This window comes from Xyrauchen texanus, chromosome 8 (assembly GCF_025860055.1).
Source record: "Xyrauchen texanus isolate HMW12.3.18 chromosome 8, RBS_HiC_50CHRs, whole genome shotgun sequence".
In the NCBI taxonomy this organism is placed as follows: domain Eukaryota; kingdom Metazoa; phylum Chordata; class Actinopteri; order Cypriniformes; family Catostomidae; genus Xyrauchen; species Xyrauchen texanus.
Window position 1 is genome coordinate 11523290 of NC_068283.1, and position 21252 is coordinate 11544541.

At 39.0% G+C, this 21252-nt stretch overlaps 1 pseudogene; it reads right to left on the reverse strand.

Moving 5' to 3' along the window:
• LOC127648402 (protein sidekick-2-like) overlaps positions 1–21252 on the reverse strand; it is a 117335-nt pseudogene that overhangs the window by 47584 nt on the left and 48499 nt on the right.

The following is a 21252-nucleotide window of genomic DNA, read 5'->3' on the forward strand; positions in this document are numbered from 1 at the left end:
TTGCTTTTTATGAGTTCTTTGTGTTTGTAATGTTCCAGTTTAGCGATGATCGGTCGAGGTGATTTATTTGAACGTGTTCCGAGACGGTGAACTCTGTGGAAGGTTATTTCATTTACAGTGTCCGGTTGGAGTTTGAGTTGAGTTTTCATGAAGTCTCTGATCATTGCTTCGGGATCGTCGGGGGAATTTTCAGTGATGCCAGAAAATATCAGGTTATCGCGCATGCTTCTCGTTTGAATGTCCAGAATGGTTTCTTTCATTCATTTGTTTTCTTTTATGACTGTATCCATCTGTTTGTTGAGTGATTCAACATTAATTTGGAGAGATTTATTCGACTGTTCTAGCTTCTCAATATGTGTGTATGCAAATTCCAGACTTAATCGAAGTTCTTTTATTTCGTCATGTACCGTAACCAGTAAGTCCAGTTTGTTGTTAATGGATGCGAGTACACTGACCTCAATTTCTGTAGTTTGTAAATCGCTGGTGTCAGTAGATGATGTCTTCTTTCGTTTGGTTGGTTTCGGAGTTTGCTGAGTTGTAGTGGTATCCATTGTATAGCGGTTGTAGTAGTGATCGATGTATTTCTCTAAGTCCGTTAATTTATCCAGTATAGAGGAGGGTAATATGTTCCCGCGGTGACCGGTATGCGGTTCAAAATATTGCCAGTATTGGTAGTTGGTACAGCTCTCTCAGTGAGCGCGTGCCGCCATGATGAATCTTGCCCTCTCTGCGTGAATCTCGCGTTACTCAGCGTCTGTTAGCTTGAAAGCCATTTATTTTCACCCCACAAATTTTCAATGATATTCAGGTCTGGGGAATGGGATGGCCATTCCAGAACATTGTACTTGTTACTCTGCATAAATGCCAGAGTGGATTTTGAGCAGTGTTTTGGGTCATTGTCTTGTTGAAATATCCAGCCCCGGCTTAACTTCAAATTTGTGACTGATTCCTCTACATTATTCTCAAGTATCTGCTGATATTGAGTGGAATCCATGCAACCCTCAACTTTAACAAGATTCCCAGTACCGGCACTGGCCACACAGCCCACAGCATGATGGAACCTCCACCAAATTTTACTGTGGGCTGCAAGTGTTTGTCTTGGAACGCTGTGTTCTTTTGCCGCCATGCATAACGACCATTGTTATGACCAAATAAGTCCATCTTTTTTTCATCAGTCCACAGCACCTTCTTCCAAAATGAAGCTGGCCTGTCCAAATGTGCGTTTGCATACCTCAAGCGACTCTGTTTGTGGCGTGTGTGCAGAAAAGGCTTCTTCCACGTCACTGTCCCGTACAGCTTCTCCTTGTGCAAAGTGCGCTGAATTGTTGAACGATGCACAGTGACACCATCTGCAGCAAGATTATTTTGTAGGTCTTTGGAGGTGGTCTGTGGGATGTTTTTGACCATTCTCACCATCCTTTGTCTTTGCCTCTCCGATATTTTACTTGGCCTGCCACTTCTGGCCTTAACATGAACTGTGCCTGTGGTCTTCCATTTCCTCACTATGTTCCTTCAGGTCATTTGAGAGTTGTTTTGAGGCCCCCAAGTTGCCACTCTTCAGAGGAGAGTGAAAGAGAACATCAACTTGCAATTGGCCACCTTAAATACCTTTTCTCATGATTGGATGCACCTGTCTATGAAATTCAAGGCTTAATGGTAAATGGTCTGCACTTATATAGCGCCTTTTTAAGCCTTAACGGTATTCAAAGCATTTGACACTGCGTCTCACTCACCCATACACACATTCATACATTCATACACCAATGGCGGCAGAGCTGCTATGTAAGGTATGTAAGCTAGCCTGCCGTTGGGAGCAACTTGGGGTTCAGTGTCTTGCCCAAGGACACTTCGGCATGTGGAGTCGTGTGGGCCGGGATTCAAACCACCAACCTTGCGATTAGTGGCCAACCTACTCTACCAACTGAGCTGCCCCTATTATTAATGAGCTCACCAAACCAATTGTGTGTTCCAATGAATCAGTGCTAGGTAGTTACAGGTATTCAAATCAACAAAATGACAAGGGTGCCCAAATTTATGCACCTGTCTAATTTCGTTTTGATGCATATTGCACATTTTCTGTTAATCCAATGAACCTCATTTCACTACCGAAATATTACTGTGTCCTTCAGTTATTTGATAGATCAAAATGAAATTGCTGATCCAAACACCCAATTATTTATAAATGAAAATCATGGAAATTGTCAGGGGTGCCTAAACTTTTGCATACGCCTGTATATATATAAAGTATATACTGTATGTATACCAATAAATATGATATATCTGATTGCATCTGATAGCTATATTAATTTAATATATTTAAAATATAACTATACACTTGGTCAAAATTAATGATTTGATGGAAATTCAGGTTTTAGATGATTATCTGTCCTGTAACAGACGTATTTGGCTCAACAAATCTCAGATTTAAAGAAAATTGCAGTTACTACAATATCCTCACAAAAACCAAGCAACTTAGAAGCCAATTTTCTCAGTTTCAGGGTTGGCATTTTCACTGCGTTTTGCTATTGTAAGGCAGAGTAGTGAAGCTAACAACTTTCTTACCAGGGTAGTTTGACTGTAGGTGAACTACATCAAATTATGAGCAACTTCACAAACTACAGGTTCAAAGTAGCTTCCCCAACACAGGAGGAAAGGATGATGACACAAACACTTATGAAAGAGCGAGAGTGAATCTGAGGACTTACTGTCCAGCTCGTATTGGGTAAGTGAGGATTCAGTCAGGTTCCTCACACTGTACGGGGCTAAGGAGGGACGGGTGGAGGGGAGAGGAGAGGAGGAAGAGAGTGGGTGCGAGGAAGACAAAAGAAGGAGAGAAAGAAAGAGACAGCAAGAAGGAGAACGAAAAGCTGGATTAGCGCATTAGCATAATGCTAGCTGAAAGACAGGCTGGACTGGCAGCTCTCCAGACTGTGAGAAGAGAAACAGTTAACAGAGAAAATTAAAAGCCCTTGAAAGCTGTAAAGTTTTCATTATATGCATATTAATGAAACAAGCCTCTACGGAATTTGTAGAAACAGAGAAATATGAAACAGTAGAGTTAGCTTTTTGTGTTGTTTTTCCAAAGAGGAAGTGCCTATAACTCCAAAAGTCTTAAATATACTTAAAGATTCTGGTTTATTTCCTTTTGATATTTGTATTTTTTTAAGGCCCTATGTGATTAAATCCCAGAGATATGGTGGTAAACACTTGAAAATAAATTTGACAGATTTAAATTGTCAAAAACCAAATATGGGTCACAAGGTGAAAAGTCACAGGCAGTGCAATAAATATACGTAGTGTTTTGATTTCAGAAATGTTCATCTACAAAGCTAATTTTTTTTCAGACCAAAAAGTGTCTGTGCGTCAGAGACCATAAATTGTAAAGATCCCGACCTTGGTGGGATGGTCCCAAATACCCCCCATTACTCAGGCGTTTACACAAACTTTCATCCGACACTGGATGGCACTTTAGCTCCAAACTCAAAGGTGGAAATTCTAATTATTACCCACCTTTACAAAATAATTGATCACCCCATAAAAATGGAGCCAGGAACCTCTGATTGAGTTTAAATTAAATGACCCAGTAGTAACAATAACTGTAGTTACTATGATAACTTTGCAGACTTTTCTGAAAAGTTCCAAAAAGTACCACGATAGTGCTTCGGGTTTTTGGACATGGTACTACAATGACAATAGTGTGTGTTGACCATAGTATGTACCATAGTATTCTTTGCAGTACCTCAGAGTACCAGGTAAATATCATGGTATATGTGGTAGTCATTCAGTATCATAAAAGTACCATGTCATTACCATATAATACCATGGTTGCACCACAGTAGATATTTTTTAAAGGTACGGTTACAATGATAAAGTAGAAAAGGGATTAGATGAACAAGCATGTACGAATTGGCTATTCGGGAAGCCCTTTTATGAGTTTATGAATTTAGACTCACCTGTGAGCTCGGCCCAGTTGGCAGGGGGGCTGTTGAGTGTACGTACAGTGAAACTCTGCAGGCGGTCGTAACTGAGTTCTCTGTAGCGGACCCGAAAACCAAGCAAAATGCCATTGATCTCCTCCTCAGGGGGCGGCTGGATGAGTTTGAATATATTTTATCATTAATACACTCAACAAGAGTTAAACACAAATGCCTCTCTTAGAACAGCAGAATGAATTGGACCTCACCTTCCAGCGGACCAGCACAGATGTGGTGGTGTGTGGTGTCACTGACAGGATTGTGGGAGCTTTGTCGGGTGCTAAATGAAACACAAACAGACAGTTTGTTCAGTCAATGATTGCAAAGCTGAAAAGACCTTGATAAGAGTTGAATAAACTGAGAAACAGTAAACCACTCACACTAAAACAACTAAAGCGGAGTGTACACTGCGCTATGTTTTCTGTCCTTTACGATGGTTGCTTTTGAGATTATAAAAATATGACCCCCAGTGAGACGATGGGACAACTAAATCAGGGTGTCTGGAGAGTTTTCCATTCCGTCGTAACAGCTTTGCATTTGCTCACAAAAGTTTTGGATTCCCTCGTAATAGCTTTATCCATCACTTCAGAAAATTTGGTTTTAACAATAGTTGGTATATGTACTGTAGAAAAACAATAGAAACCACAAAATGTACCAAGGATTTACTACAGCAATTAAAGTTGAACTATGACATTTGTAGTAAAACCATAGCCAGAAAATGAACTATTTCTGCAAAAAACATAGTTTACTAAACGCCACGATTTATTTGCATACCGGTTATTAAAAAAAGGTTACTACAGTCATGTTTACTGCAGTTTTAGTATGTTGAAACCAAGGTTAATTTTTGTAAGGGCATGTTTTTTTTTTTTTTGGTGGAACTATGGTACAACAAATTAACAATGGTGTTTCTAAAGTAAAACCATTTTTTTCCCCTCCATGCAGACTGATTACAATTTATATTACCATAATTTAAAAAGGTTTTACCACAAATACCTTAGCTAAAATCAGCCTTGGCTGCTTTCTCAAAAGCATTTCAAATTTAAGTTGATCATAAGAGACCATTGGTGCCAATGATTTCTGTGATCTACTTAGGCTTACAATGCTTTTGGTAAAGGCAGCCCATATCTCATGGAAATTACATGACTGTGCCAACATTTTTGCTAAATTACATGACATAGTTACACTACATTACATACATATTACATGTATCACTGCAGTTTTAAGAAAGCGAGTTTACTGTTTTCCCAAAAAGATGAGGTTTTTAATTAAATGAATAAAACCTAGCTCCCTAATCCAAAGCTTTATCTGAAACCTAACCAATGATGTCCTAAAAAGCAAATGTGAGATGAAAAGCGCAATAGCTGAAGCTATGACACTTTTGGCTTAAATGTCATCTCCTGTGCTTTGCTGGTTTTGAACCCTGACCTTCTGCATTCAAAGTGCATCGCTCTATCAGTTGCGCCACTGCGCATATTACATTTATAGTAAATGTGATTCAATGTAATAATATAGTATTGTGTGGGGAACAGAGCAAAAAATAAGTGTTTATGAAGTGTTAAAATACAGTTTTACTCTTGATTTGTTTGAAAGTTGTAGTTGTAGCACCTCTAGTGTTCATTTCAGAAAACTGAAGGCATATGTAGAATTAGGCATGTTAAAGTGATTTGGAAAAAAGGTTATATAGTAAAATGTATACTTTGAGACCAGGTTGATTAAAATATTATTACTATAGTAAAGCCATGATAAATGTTGTGGTTAAGGTTTTGATATATAGTTACTTTAGTAATACCATCATTAATTATTATAAGAATAATAAGAATAAATCTATTGCAAAGGAACACAAAATAATTGCGAGGGAATGCAAAACTTGTGATGGAACGCAAACTATTGCTATGAAATGCTAAAAATGTAATTACCTCCCTTTCCTCTAGGGGGCTCCATAGGAGTGTGTTGTGGCTAGGCAAAAGAGCAAATTTGTGGACTAATGATTCTCAGCGAACTTGATGTAACTGTGATATGACCAAACATGGAGACAGCGGTAAATAATGAGATATTTATTTTAGTTGCTAGAATCTCAAGTGTTTATTGGTTCTTCTGTAAGACGGCCATTGTAAGAGCAGTCAAACTCCAGGACTACGAACCGAAATTTCAGACAGTCTCAAAACTCAGTTGATTCATCGTGAAGAGAACTTATCGGCCTGTGTTGATATCACATTTAGTGATCCAAGACTTTGCCCTATATCGAATTAAATATTTTACAATGTCCGAAATTTGACGCAGATGGCAAAATCGTTGAAGAATCACATGGCAGTTTGCACATGGATTAAAGGAATAGCACACCCAAATTTTTTTAATTCTGTCATCATTTACTCGCCCTCATGCCATTCCAGATCCACATGCCTTCTAAAATAAGTTGTGAGATGCAATGAAAGTGAATGGGGACTGAGGCTAACATTCTGCCTAACATCTCTTTTTGTGTTCCATGGATGAAAGAAATGCATATGTCTCTGGAACAACAGGGTAAGTAGAGGATAAGTAGATGATTTTTGGTTGAACTACTTCTTTAACAGTAGTGTAACGTTTAGCAATGTTCTGGTTCCAAGCCAAAAGCAATGAGGTAACTTCTGCAGTTTTCCTTGCTACACCGTGTCCTATTTTGGTCAAATTATAATTCATCTTGGGTTGTAGTTAGCAACCTGTTCCCCTACAGCATTAAGGTTTTTGGCATTTCCCCTTACCATCCTGTAGAGTGGTGATTGCCTCACTCTCCTCACTGTACTCGCTGTCCCCAATATCATTAGTGGCCTTCACTCTGAACTGGTAGGAAGTGAAAGGCTTGAGCCTGCAAATAAGAGATAAATTCAGTAGGATTAGGTGCTACCGGTGTTGTTCTCTTTGACCCTTAAAGTTGAGAGAGTTTGGCACAAGATCAATTCGAGCTTACTTGTCTATGACATAGGAGGTGACCTCATGGTTCACTGATGCTGAGTGAACGGTCCAGTTGCTGTCGGGCAGCTCCCTGTACTGAACTGTGTAGTATCGGATTGGCGACAGACCGTCGCTGCCTGGTTCCCATGACAACAGCACACTGCGGGCCTGGACCTCTTCTTGGGGCACAACGGGACGGCTTGTGGGCTGCGGCCGTGCTGAGGGGATGTCAGACGAGACATTTTAATCCTCTAGATTTCCAGACGAGATCTACAAAATTTGCTTAGATTTGCAAAATCAATAATCAAGTCAGAGATTTCTATACAAAATGCATTTGATGCGCAACATTTCTCATCAAATTCTACTGAAACCAAATGGTCTGAGCTATGCTGTCCAGAATTTTATAACTCTGCCTCTATGACAACAATGGTCTCATTTAATCCCATTTTATTTCTTCTTATTTTAGGAGAAACATTGGAGACCAAGTTGACACTTACTGTAAATGAACTCAGTTATGCCTCCTAATAATTGAAAGAGCAACCTTTGAGCAGTGTCATTTTCCTCTAGGTTTGTTGGTAGAGCTATACCTCTCTTCTCTGTAGTGACCACCAATGCCTCGGCTGCCTCTCCCCAGCCCTTTCGAGTCTGTGCCATGAGTCTGAAAACATACACACTCTCTGGTTTGAGTCCATTTGCTGTGTACTGTCGCGCACTGGGGTTCAGCACATCAACATTGGTCGAGGTAATACTGGAGTTTCTCCGGTGAGCAATCTGATATGCTAGATGAGAGAAACATACATAAACATTACAATCAGTGGATTCCATTACAATCTGAAACTGATCTTCAAAGAAAAAGTACATGAGCTTTAAAAATCAATACATTTAATGCATGTGTCTGATGAGGCAAGTAGTAGCCTAGTTTTTAATGCTTGGGATCGCTCCCAGAAAAAGATTACGGGAATCTAATGTAGGGGACTGGAACTAACTGGAAGTAACTAATTTGGCCCATTGTCTTTTCGTAATACACTTCAACCCAAGGTTGCTGTTGGTGATCTGTCCCTGTATTTTATACTACAGTATGTTAAGCATTTGCTAAGGCTAGCATCACTACTACTATTGCACATACCTAGCAGCACAACAAAGGCAAACTGCAGTAAGTATGCCAACACTTAAACTGTGAAAAACAATTACTATAATTTTCACACTTAATTATTTTCAGAATCTGAGCAAAAGTTGAGCCGAACGGTCTATAACAGGACAGATCATATTCTAAGAGACCTGATTCAGTAACTAAGTTATGACAGGATGGCTACTGTGTTTTACACAGATTACATAGATCAGACTGATATATCTGTTTTACCGGTTAATTATGTTAATTTGGATTCAAAACTATCGACCGATTAATCTGTTTTTGGCTTTTTCCACCTTAGTTATAAGGTATTGGCAAAATCCTCTATCGGTCGAACTCTATTTAAGGATTTTGCAAAAACTTCATCATTTTGCTTTGGACAAGAAAGATACCTCAAAATGTGTCTTGTTGAGCAAATGCTGTATGCACTGCTATTACTTTATTAGACAACCAGATTTACTGTAAAATTCAATTTTCTTTCACAAAATGTAAAAATCTAGTTAGTGTTTTCAAACTTACCAAGTATGATACCATTTGGTTGGGCAGGGGGCTGCCAGATCAGTCTCACTGAGGAAGTTCTGACTTCAGGAAAAAGAATGCCAACTGGTGGACCAGGAACTGTTTCAAGAAACAGAAGCAAGGCTTGAATAGTTCACCCAATAATCGAAATTCTGTTGACATTTAATCACCCTTACGTCATTCCAAACATGAACCACTTATTAGTAGAAGATACAAAAAGAGATGTTCTATAGCCTTGGTCACTATTCACTCTCATTGCATCTTTTTTCTCACAAAGAAAGTTAATGATATCTGAGGCTGTCTTTTGTGTTCCATGGAAGAAAGGGGTTTGAAACAACATAATGGTGAGTAAATGACTGCAGAGTTAATTTTTTTGGGGTGAACTATCCGTTCAAATGGTGACTGGTAATTGTGGTTTAAACTCTCACCATCATCAAGTGTGCGCTCAAATATAGGCGGAGTGCTAGGCGTGCCGTCTCCTATGCGGGTGAAGGCTAGAACCTGGATCTCATAAAGCACGTACTTCCCAAGGCCAGTGAGCTGAACACTGTAAGTGGTGTTGCCCTCTACTGTCCAGAATCGCAGGGCTGAATCTGCATCCTTCTCTTTGTACACCACCTGAAAGTCATGAGAGCAGGAATAGATGTACACTATGTGTCCAACAGTATGTGGATAATTGCTCCAATTAAGCGCTTGACATAAATGGACATGTTTATATGGTTATAAGAATATATGCCCTCATAAAGATAAAAATGCCCAAGAAAATCAATTCCCCTGTAATAAAAAGTAAATCAAGGTTATCAAAGTACCTTATATCCCAGAATTAGTCCATTGCTATCAGCTTCTGGCACATCGCCCCAACGGACAAGTATACTGCTGGAAGTGGTGGCAAAAGCAGAAACATTTGCAGGGCCACTGGAGGAGACTTAAAAAAGAAGGAAACAAGAAAATATGGGAAGCACTTTAAAATTAGGTTTTATAATATGTTCTAATATAATATGCATTCACATCAGTGTATGCATTAGGCTCACGTACTAACAATGAACAATTATTATTTTATTTTTTTACAGCATTTATTATTCTTGGATAATGTTAATTTTCAATCATTCTACTGTGCATTGTTTGTTCGTGTTAGTTTATAATGCAATAACATATGTTAACACACAACTTTAAAAATAAAAAAATTTAGTGTAATGAGGTTCAAGGAACGAGGAAGCAGGAGACGGCAAACTGTAGGGACAACTGTGTACTACTACCCCCTGGGGTTCAAGCCACTTGACCCAATTCTGAGCATCTTTGTGCACTAACTTACGAATCATGTTTTTCAGGGTTTGATTAAACCGTTCGACCAAGCCCTCCATTTGTGGGTGGTACACGCTCATCTGAATCGATTTAATACACAATAATATGTACAACTCTCGTAGTGTACGTGACATAAATGTAGTACCTTGATCAGTGAGGATTTCCTTCAGAATCCCCACTTGGGAGATGATTGTGAACATTGCCTCCGCAACAGTACGTGCTGAAATGTTGCATAGAGCCACTGTTTCTGGATATCACGTTGCATAGTCCACCAGAACCAACACAAAGCGACGTCCACGTGCCGTCCACTCTAATGGCCCGATGGGGTCCATACCAATTCTTTCGAAGGGGACCTCGATCACAGCAAGTGTGCGCAAAGGGGCTCTTGGGGTGGCCAGTAATTTAATCACGTGCATGCTGTACACCACCAGTGAAATCTCTGTGAATGTCCGGCTAATAGAAATGGGCCATTAGACGGTTTAGTGTTTTTTCTCACCCTAAGTGACCCGCCATTGGATTATGATAAGCCGTCGGGAATAACATTTCCTGACAGCTCTTTGGTATCAACAACTGGGTTGTATCCTCTTTTGTCAGAGCGTCCAGCATAAAATACAACTGATCATATATATTTAAAAAAGTACAGATATGTGAGTGCAATGTCTGGCTGGAGGCAATGACCATCAATCATTAACACTTGATCAAAGGCGTGCCTAAGGGTCTCGTCTCGTGTCTGCTCCAGAGGGAAACTTCCCTTGCATCATCCTGACACAGAGCTGACACTGATGGCCCTGGCTCCTACTCCCCAGCCAGTGAATCGCAAACCACACACCAAGACACTTTGGTGCAGGACCTATCCGCACATAATCTTCCTAATAATGACTGAAATACCGGCCAATATGCACCCAAAATCAGCATATGGGTGAGACAACGACTAACCGCCGCCACTAATCTATATTTTTGCCCCTGAAATTGAATAGCCATGGGCACTAAGGGATATTTATGAATGTCCCCTTGCACAAACCTCACCTTACACCCTACGTGCTGTACCCAAAGCCTCTGGTTGAACCAAGCATTGATGAATCGAGGATTGATTACAACCAGAATCCACCAAGGCTTGGTAATACTCAAGAGGTATCTGGTACATCCCTGCTCGGTCAAGGATGGTATGCGGCATGTCGGGGATCCGGACTGACACGCCTACATCTGTCGCTGAACATTAGTCCTGGAAGAGGCCATGCTCCCCTCAATGCTGGCACACTAGCCCACACTTCCCCCCCGCATCTGCGATAACAGATTTTTCAACCTGGCAGGAAAGGGAAGGAGACACCGTAGGCCACATGAAGTGGGGTTTGTGAGAATAAACCCCCTTCTCTGGGGAGCATGGATGGGAACAGTGTGTGGTAGGGGAGGGGATGAGACAGCAGGAGAAGAGAGAGAGAAAAAGCTTGGTTGTCTCCCGGATCTGCTGTCAAGTGGTCCTCAGCCAGACGGACTGCATCCTCCAGCAATGTTGGGTGGTGGCACCGTGTGGTCCTTTTGGGCAGCCAGTCAAAAATATTACAGCTCCACCAAGTTGATAATTCCCTCAGCATCACAGCCCTCTGCTAGCAGCCACCTCCAGTAGGCATCCTGGAGCTGCTTGGTGAAAGCGAATTGGTGGCCGAATTCCCCGTAAGTCAGCACCTGGAAACACTGACCATGTTGCTTGGGGTTCCGGCTGACCTGCTGTAGGATAGCCCACTTCAGATCTGGGTACTCCAGAAGGTAAGCCACCGCCAGTTGTTGGGCCATGAGCTGAGCCTCCCCCGACAAACGTGGCAGTAGGCGGACCCGCTGGGGCATGCTCAAAGTGCTCAGAGAAGACTTCGGTGTCGTCCTGGGAACCCATCTTGGCCAGGATAATCTGTGCTGGGGTCCTGCAGCCGATGTTGCTGCTGGAGTACCATGTGACAGCAAACTCTGAAACACCGGCCAATCCTCCGCCTGAGCTTGCAGGAGCTTGCTGGGCTTGAAACGGTGCTCCTGTTCCGCTCAAATGTCCAGGAGAGTATGGTGTTGAGTCTGGTGGATGCCAGCGAGGGTCTTGATAATGTCTGGCAATGCCGAGGACTCCATGACAACATATCTCCCTCACTTCCGGGTTTCGGCACCAGTGTAATGAGGTTCAAACAACGAGGAAGCAGGAGACGGTGATTCTAACTCAATGTCACACTTTGTTTATAAAAATAAACACGTTCTCTTACAGTGCAACGGTGAAGCTTCAGCTCAATCACTCAAAACCTTCAAACATGGCAGTGGCCAACACACATAAGCAGCTTCTCAGATGGGCTCTCTCTTGATTGCCACTTTCTCCAAAAATTGACAACAATTGACATCAATTAGATTAAAGATCTCAACAATGTTTTTAACTGTGCACAGATCTACCAATGTACCAAAGTCTGCAGTCAAAAGTTAGAGATTTCAATGTGAAGTTTTTAATTTTATTATTTTGTATTAATTATATTCATTAATATTAATATTATATGAATTTGATAGTGCTTCTCACCTGACTCTCTGGTTCTCCCATGAACTGGTTGGCTCCAGGGTCCGGGCCCAATGCCATTGAACGCCTGCACTTTGACCTCATACTCTGTCCATTCTTCCAGGTCCTCAATGGTGAACTCCCTCTCCAGCCTATCAGGAATGATGTGGGACAGGACGCCACCCTTTAAGCCCAGTCGAGAGTACTGCACCCTGTAGCCCACCAGCTCTGGATTGCCATTGTATTCCAAATCTGGTAGCGGCTAGAACACAAACACACTTCTGCTTAAATTATAAATCAATATACAATAGCCTGAAAACGTGAAAACAAATTTGGGAAATTTGCTGTCTTCTGCTTGTTTCCAATCAAATGGCCTTTTATCAATAAAAATGGTGTGCGTGATGACATCATGCCTAAACAAACAGTATGTGGCATAAGTTTGATTTATCGCAAAAGAAATCTGCCCTTAAGCCGTTTCCATAAAGAAATGTGTGTTTTTCGCTAATTGTGTACCTTTTGCCTACCAGATGTCCAAACTGATGTATTATGAACTAACAATAACTAGCTACGAACATGCTTTATACATGTATTATTATTATTATTTAACTAAATAATGGTGACCTATCGTAAAAATCCCTGATAGACTTATGGGACTTTCACCTGTTTGCAGGCTATATTTATTAAATTAAATTTATTTTAATGTTGGAAGTTGTATTTATTATTCACAGCAAAATGTGTGCTTGACACCTCCTGCCTCCAGAATAATGTTGTTATACATGCACAGACAAACAAAAATTCTGTTTCATGCAGATATTAATATCTGAAATATCAGGAGAAACCAAAGTTTTCAACATATTCCACAGTTAAAGTAGCCTACAAATTCAGCTTCATCTGGTAAGAAAAAACGAATATATATATATATATATACTTTTTAAAATAATAATAATTATTATTATTCATCTTATCTAGCTGCTAATCCTATGCAGGTTCACAGGTAGTACTAAGCCTATCCCATCTGTCTCGGGCCAAAGGCAGGGAAACACCTTGGACAGCGTGTCCAGTCCATCACAGGGCATTATTGTTATTATTATTAAAATTATTATTTTTAGACTATTATTATGAAAAGACATTATACAAGGCAAATTTTATTAATAGAAACTATAAATGTAAGACTAACATTTAAAAATGTGCATTTCATTTAGTTTTGATGCACTTTTGGTTATAGCCCCGCCCACACCTGGTTCTATCTGAATACAGAGACAGATACAGATCATTTTGTCATATGAACAAATACAGATACAAATACAGATTATGGCTTCACCGCACACCTATTAGTAAAGTCGATCAGACCAAGGGTTCAATAGGAAGAGCTTTTTATAGGTTTATCATTGGTATAGTGATAATAATAAACATTTTATTTTCCAAAGGTAATAATTTCATTTATAATCCTGCTTCTTTAATTTCCAACAAAATGTGTTCTTCCTTACTACTCTCAATGTGTACATGAATGCATACAGTCATATGTTTTAGAGATTAATCCAAAATTATTTCCTGACACTTTTGTAGCCTCTTTTGTCCCATACCTCATAAAGCAGCACAACACATAATCAATTCCACAAACAATAAGAAGCATGTCAATTTACTGTACTTTTTAGTCTATCAACCAAATTCCATGATAAATACATACCACCCATCGGAGCCACAGGCTGGTCTCACTGGCCGTGCGGAGAGTAATGTTTGCTGGGGCGATATCAGGAGGGGCCTGTAGGGTCTGGATCTTCCTGGATGGCTGGCTGGGTGGGCTGGTACCCACTATATTGATCTGTCTCATTCTGAACCTGAAATCAAATGCTAAGTTATGATACAGACTAAAAAGTCTATCTGTCACAAGATTTGAGAAATCAACATGTCACTGTGAACAGACCTGTAGAACGTGTAGGGGTTCAGGCCCTGAACTTCAAGGGATCGTGCATCAGGCTCATTGGCTAACTGATGAACCATGATCCACTCCTCATTTTCTCCAATAACACCGATCTGAACGAGCGAGAAAGGGGATAGATCAATGATGCATGATAAAAAATGACACTTTAGGTTATTCCTTGAGCTGAATACTCAACATGTAATTTCTGCACTACCTGAGCCTCTATCAGCCAGCGTGAGATGGATGTTTTTCCGTCATAGCCTGGTTTGAACTGCAGGGTGACTGAGCGTGGGCTGATGTTGGAGATGGCGATGTTGGTGGGAGGTCCAGGCATCTCTATGTGAACGGGAGAGATGACAAATTGCAAGAGTGAATGGTAGAATCGGCCCAGCAGGAAAACTGAATGCCATGTAAAGGACTTGGAACAATATTATTCACATTAAGTCACAATACCCCCCACTGAATTTATTTTCTGCTGTAGGAATAGTCACACCATACAGTACACTGCAATTAATCTTTCTTAGTTTTCTTAATCAATATTTTTGACAGTTAATTTTCCATTAAAAATTCTAAACATACTTAAAACATTCTGAAGGCACTAACAAAGGAAGTAAATGGGGCCAGTCTGTATACATTACAATACACATTGTAACACAAATACAGTAAACATTATATATGTGAAAATTATTTTAGTGTAATAAAATTGGTTACCTTTACTGATTAAAATTATATCCAAATGTAAAACTCTGTTGTCATGACAGCATAATGCCTTGCTGCACCACATTTTTGCATTATTTTACTAGGACCAAAAAAAATCAGCCCTGGAATTCTTCAGCTGAACCGTCCCATACGTTCCCCCACAATCTATTCGCGAAATAATAGTGATACTATTGAATCACAAATGCAGCTAACAATATTAAAATGGCATATTTTTGTCATGTAGAAATGCACTGTAAAGCATTTATTTGGGATGCAGATGTGAATTAAAAACGTATGGCCCTATTTTAAAAGCGTTATCACTAAGCACAGCGCTATGTGAAAAATCATCAAGCGCAAAAATCAGGTTTTGGTATTTTCGTGCAAGCATGCACCAAATCTAGGCTCAAATGGATTTAGCGAAATTGCACATCCAATGCACTATTGGGCTGGGTCAAGTGGAATTTAATTCTGAGGTTCTTTTCCAGATATTGCACCATCTGTGTACTATATAGTCCATTCTCTGTCAAGCATGAGCAATATAAACAAAGACAGCACATTCATAAAAAGTTGGTAGTGTAAATGGACTGTGTGCAATGAATTAGAAGAATAGAAATATAGACTTGTGTCCTTATTGAATGTCTATAATAACAGTGACACGTCATTGACAAAGACCTTTATTGAAAACATGGTTCTTGTCATGATCTGGATGTACGCCTTTAAAATATAAAGTATGTAAGCATGATTAATAATACAGATCAAGTGACACACAAATCATGGCTAGTATTAACAGTGATTGTCTCAGCTTTCCAGGTTAAGCTGTGAATCGAGGGATCGTTTTTTTGTTTTTTGCACACACTTCACTTCTACCTGTCGATTTTGCTTAAAACATTTTATTAATTTATTGAAACTCAAAAAACTTAAACCAAAAGTTTTTCTAAATTCAAATTATACTTCAAATGAAATGAAAATATAATCAAAATAAAGAAGTGGTCAAAAAACTTTAACTAACAACCTCCCCAAATCCAAATATTTTTCCACCGGCTTATTTCCAAAATACTAATACAAATTATATAATTAATACAACTGTAAATATAAACATAATAATAATAACTGAAAAATAAACCATGACCTATTGATATTTTAACACAAATCTCAAAGTTTTGTTTCATAATACGGCTACAAAAGTGATTGTTAGGGACATAATTTGATGTTCCAATTTATTTTCAGAGTTTGGACAAGAACTTAATTAATATCTGCTGGTGGAATCTCCAAACTGCAAATGCAGGAACTGAGACTTTGTGCTGAAAACAGACATGCTTCTGAAACATCTTAGCACAATGACCTGTTTCTCAGGAAAATAGCAAATTGCGCTTTGAGCTATTTGTGGGTGTATGCACGCAAACTGTGGGTGTACTGTATGTTAATGAATTGGTGCAAACACTCCCACCCATGCCTACTTGTGCTTCGCACTGTCATGAATATTGTGGTAAGAATTAGTGCTCTCATAAAAATTAGATAAGACGTGGTGCGTGGTGGTTGATTGTAGCACTGCGCTTAGCACGGCCACAAAAATAGAGCCTGATATTTATCTTTCGTAAGGCTCTAAATTACTAAGTTAACTTTTTCCATTAAAGTTTATTGGAACTGAATCTATTTACAGAAGAGAAAAACTCTTTATCCTAATAGCTTTATCCTTAATTCATGGGGGGGCCATGCTTTAAGTTTATGTTAAAAGGTTTTAACAGAGATTAAAAATGGCATTAGTAAGGTTATGGTAATCACATGCTCCTCATTTCCAAATGTAATTGTGGTTTCTCAAAAACAAATGATGAAATTTGTCATGAAAAACTACATCCATGTAGAAACTGAAAAAAAAAATAACAACTGCCAAAAAAGTGACTTACATTCACCTTATCTGCAATATATATTATTATTTTAATAATAATAATAACAGTTCTGCCAAAATACCATAGTTTCTACAGTTAGTGTTACTAACTACAATGTAATGTTGATGTGTGGATTGAAACGTTTGTAATTACAGTAGTGAATGACACAATGTTTTTCTTGTTTGCCTCATCACTGCTGTTTAGAATTTTGGTCTTTTTAATCTGTCTAATCTGTCAACAAGCTTTGCACCGAGACTCTGTTTCTCACATTGTGTTTACCGTTGGACAACGCGGTGCGAGTACAGAACAGGTTAATTTGTACTATGCGGGTGGACTAGTCCAGCTCTGCTCTCGCGCTGCAGCTAGCGGATAGACAGACAGACAGCGCCGTTTCGTCTCACTTTTGGGGTATTTGGTGTTTCCCATGCGCAGCAATGAATGGCAGCGCTTAACAAATCAGAGCGGGCCCAAAACTAGACCAGTCCCCCCCAGGAAAAGTCCCAGTGCTTCCGATTGCCAGTTCATCCCTGCTGTCAATTGAACTTGTATTGAACCCAGAATATTCCTTTAAAACAAGATTCACCATAGGCAAATAGTTTTTTTTTAAGCAGAAACCTCAATAAACTTTCGAGCTACAGTACATTTATACATAAAACAAGACTAAACAATTTGCTAATGGGGTAAGAAAAGTATACTTAATTCAAGAATTAAGAAAACTCTCTAAAAACAAGTCATTAATATCTAATGAAATTTTGCTTTCAAGTAAATGTATAATTTAAGGATGTTTGGAAATGCTACTGGATAACAAGACAAAATTACTGATGAAGTGCACATTGTTTTTAGCTGAAGAAATGCTTTCAGAATCAAATGGTGGCACACTTTACCCTTATTTGCATGAGACACATTTCTGTCTACCATCATTAAATTTTCGCACGCACAAGCAAACATTCACAAATTAGCATCATGGGTAACAAAAAGTGAGACAAGACAGGGTTGATTTCAAAACAGTGTGATCCATCCAGCATACCGATCTTTCATTATCAGCACCTACAGAGGACATCTTCAAAGTATCGTCTCAAAGTGTTTCGTTTCACAGTGTGTTTAGTCTCTGCGTGTGTCTAAGAGACGGCTGAAGGTTATGAATATTACTGACAAACAACATCACATTCAGTGTGCCTTCATTAGCTGTGATATCAAGAGTAAGATTAATAAGGCCACACTGTAGAAAGTTAAAATTCAGAAGAACATAAAGCCCAGAAGTCTCTTCAGATCACCTTACATGTACATGTATTCATGTGGCCGAAGCTTTCATCCAAAGCAATTTACAATGCATTTAGTGCATGTGTAATCCCTGGGATTAGAACCCATGGCATTGAGAGGTAAGCAATATGCTCTACCAGGTGTATGACATTAAATCAAAAACATGTTCTTTGTGACTCATATTATACTGGATATAATTTATTTTTGACTAATACATTTCCTTGACATTACTGGATAAGGATTTTAATAATCATTTGACAGAGATTGCACTCGCAAAGAGCAATTTGTAAATTATTAAATATTTTAGAGCTGAGCATAGCTAGAGAAATAGACCATATATTCTGTTACCAGTGTCATCCACACAACTTTTTTTAAAAAGAAAAAGAAACTGCGGAAATCAGAGATTATTCACAATAAACTATATCAATCTATTGTTTTATTTAGTTTTAAAGATTTAACAAAGCAAAATTAAATATAAGAGTAACCGACCTTCTGAACTTATAGAGATAGTTCACCCAAAAATGAATACAAAAATATTTACTCACATATGTTTCTCTAAACCAATATGACTTCTTTGCTCCATGGAAACAGAAGGTCATACAGGTTTTGGAAATCATGTGGGTGAGTGAATGCTAATGGATGTTCATTTTGTGAACTATCCCTATAAGTACCCCCTTGGTACTTGATCATAAAACATTAGAAACAGACAAACTGAACTAACCTGGAGGCACACCGGAGGAAATGGTGGAGGAAGACAGCTGACCTTGACCTTTAGAGGTCATACCGGCCACCTGAATAGTGTAGGTGGTGAGGGCGGTCAGACCCGTGACCCGGTACTCCTGCGTCATGTTTGGTAAGTAGTGTGTGACCCGCGTGTTCGTTCTGTTGAATTCCTCCCAAGAAATGCGATACCCTGCAGGCATAAGACAGGGAGTGTTTGAGCACACAGTCACTTCAGAAGATCATAAGGCATTGCCAAAGGGGGGAGTAAAGGTACCTGTAAGCATGCCGTTCTTTTCAGGTGGGTCTTTCCAGCTCACTTTGAGAGATGTATCCAGGATTTCTGTAAAGCTCAGATGACCAACAGGTCCTGGGGCTGAGAACACAGACACACACATTAATATCAAACCAGAGCCTTTAACACTTAAATGCACATCTTGTGTCTTTAATGACCCGGGACCTCATTCAACCCGCTTTACCTCATTAATTTTTTGGATGAGATAAATGTCCCCCACCTCTTTAGTATTCCTCAACATGAAGTGTAAAAAAAAAAAAAATATATATATATATACAGATTTTTTTTTTTCTAATTACGTAGAGATGGTTCACCCAAAAAACAAACAAAAAAAAATCTTCAGAACATAATCAATGATATTTAGAAGAATATTTCAGCTCTGTTGGTCCGTACAATGCAAGTGAATGGTGACCAAAATGTTAAAGCTCCAAAAAGCATATAAAAGCAGCATGAAAGTAATCCATATGACTCCAGTGGTTTAATCCGTCTTCAGAAGTGATATGATAGGTATGGGTTTTGAAAAACAGATCACTATTTAAGTCCTTTTTTACTATAAATCTCCACTATTACTTTTACATTCTTCTTGCTTTGTTTTTGGCAATTCGCATTCTGCGTGAATATCGCCACCTGCTGGGCAAGGAAGAGAATTTATAGTTAAAAAGGAATTAAAAATGTATATGTTTCTCACCCACACCTATCATTTTGCTTCAGAAAACATGAATTAAACCACTGGAGTCCAATGATTTACGTTTATGCTGCATTTATATGCTTTTTGGAGCTTCAAAGTTTTGGCCACCATTCACTTGCATTTTTCAGATCTACAGAGCAGAACAATTTTTCCAAAAATCTTTGTTTGTGTTCTGCAGAAGAAAGAAACATCCACATCAGGGATGGTATAAGAGCGAGTCAATTATAGGTTTGGGAATTGTAAGGAATTGAATGATTCCGGTTCCAATTCCGATTCCTCTTAACGATTCCAGTTCCGTAACGATTCCAGTAATTATTTTACTACCTTTTTTAAAAATTATTATTTAGAAATTAGAAATAAAATTCTCATTATTTTACTACGCTCTACTACTATCTGTTACCAAATAAAGAGATCATTTCAGATGATAACTATTTTCATACAAATGACTAATACTGTATATGTTTTTGTGTCACGTTGGCTCCATAAAATTGCTTGATAAGCACAGTTTTCTTTCCTGTGTTGATATATTTCCTACTGAAAAAGTGAGTTAAAATGAGACATAGCGAAGGGCTCATCCCTTCTTTTTTAAATAGCCAATAAACTGGTTTTCACACCACAGCCATGAACCATGATTTGCTCCTGGTTAGGGGGACCAAACTGTACATTTTTAAATGAGTATATCTGATAGAAATGTTCATTTAGTTGAAACTAAGTAATGCACTAGAATATAGTTGACCTTATAGTAATAGTTCACCCAAAAATAAATATTGTGTCATTATTTATGCCCAAACCTATTGAACCCATTCTTTCTTCTGTAGAACACAAAAGGAGATGCTAGGCAGAATGAGAGCCTCAGTCGCCATTCACTTTCATTGACTGGAAAAGTGCTGGAAACTTCTAGAAAACATTTGCGGAGAATAAAAAGCTAATTTGCATGTAAAATAACAAGTGCTGAATTTGCACAAATTTGTGTAAGGGTGCTGACAGAGATTGTCAATCCCTAACATTCAACCTAGCATCTCCTTTTGTGTTCCACAGATAAAAAAAAAAAAGAAAGTTATACGGGGAACTATCAGTTTACTATAAATCCAACAGACATGGCTGAAAAGACGCGAAACCGCCATTTTGATTTCATGGGGTCTTTAAAACAGGTCAAATCATGGGTAAAGATGCACATAGTACATAACAAAGGACACACTCACTGTCTTCATGTGTGCGTATGCGCTGTGGAGCACTGCGAGGGCCGTCTCCCGGTGTGGTAAAGCACAGCACGCAGGTGAAGTACACTGTGAACTTCTTCAGTCCGGTGATGTAACCTACATTAACGCTGTCTTGAAAATTGGGCCTCACCGTAACCAAGGTAACATCTTCCTCTTGGCCTGGTTCCCATGCCAACAGCTGTCAAAAGTT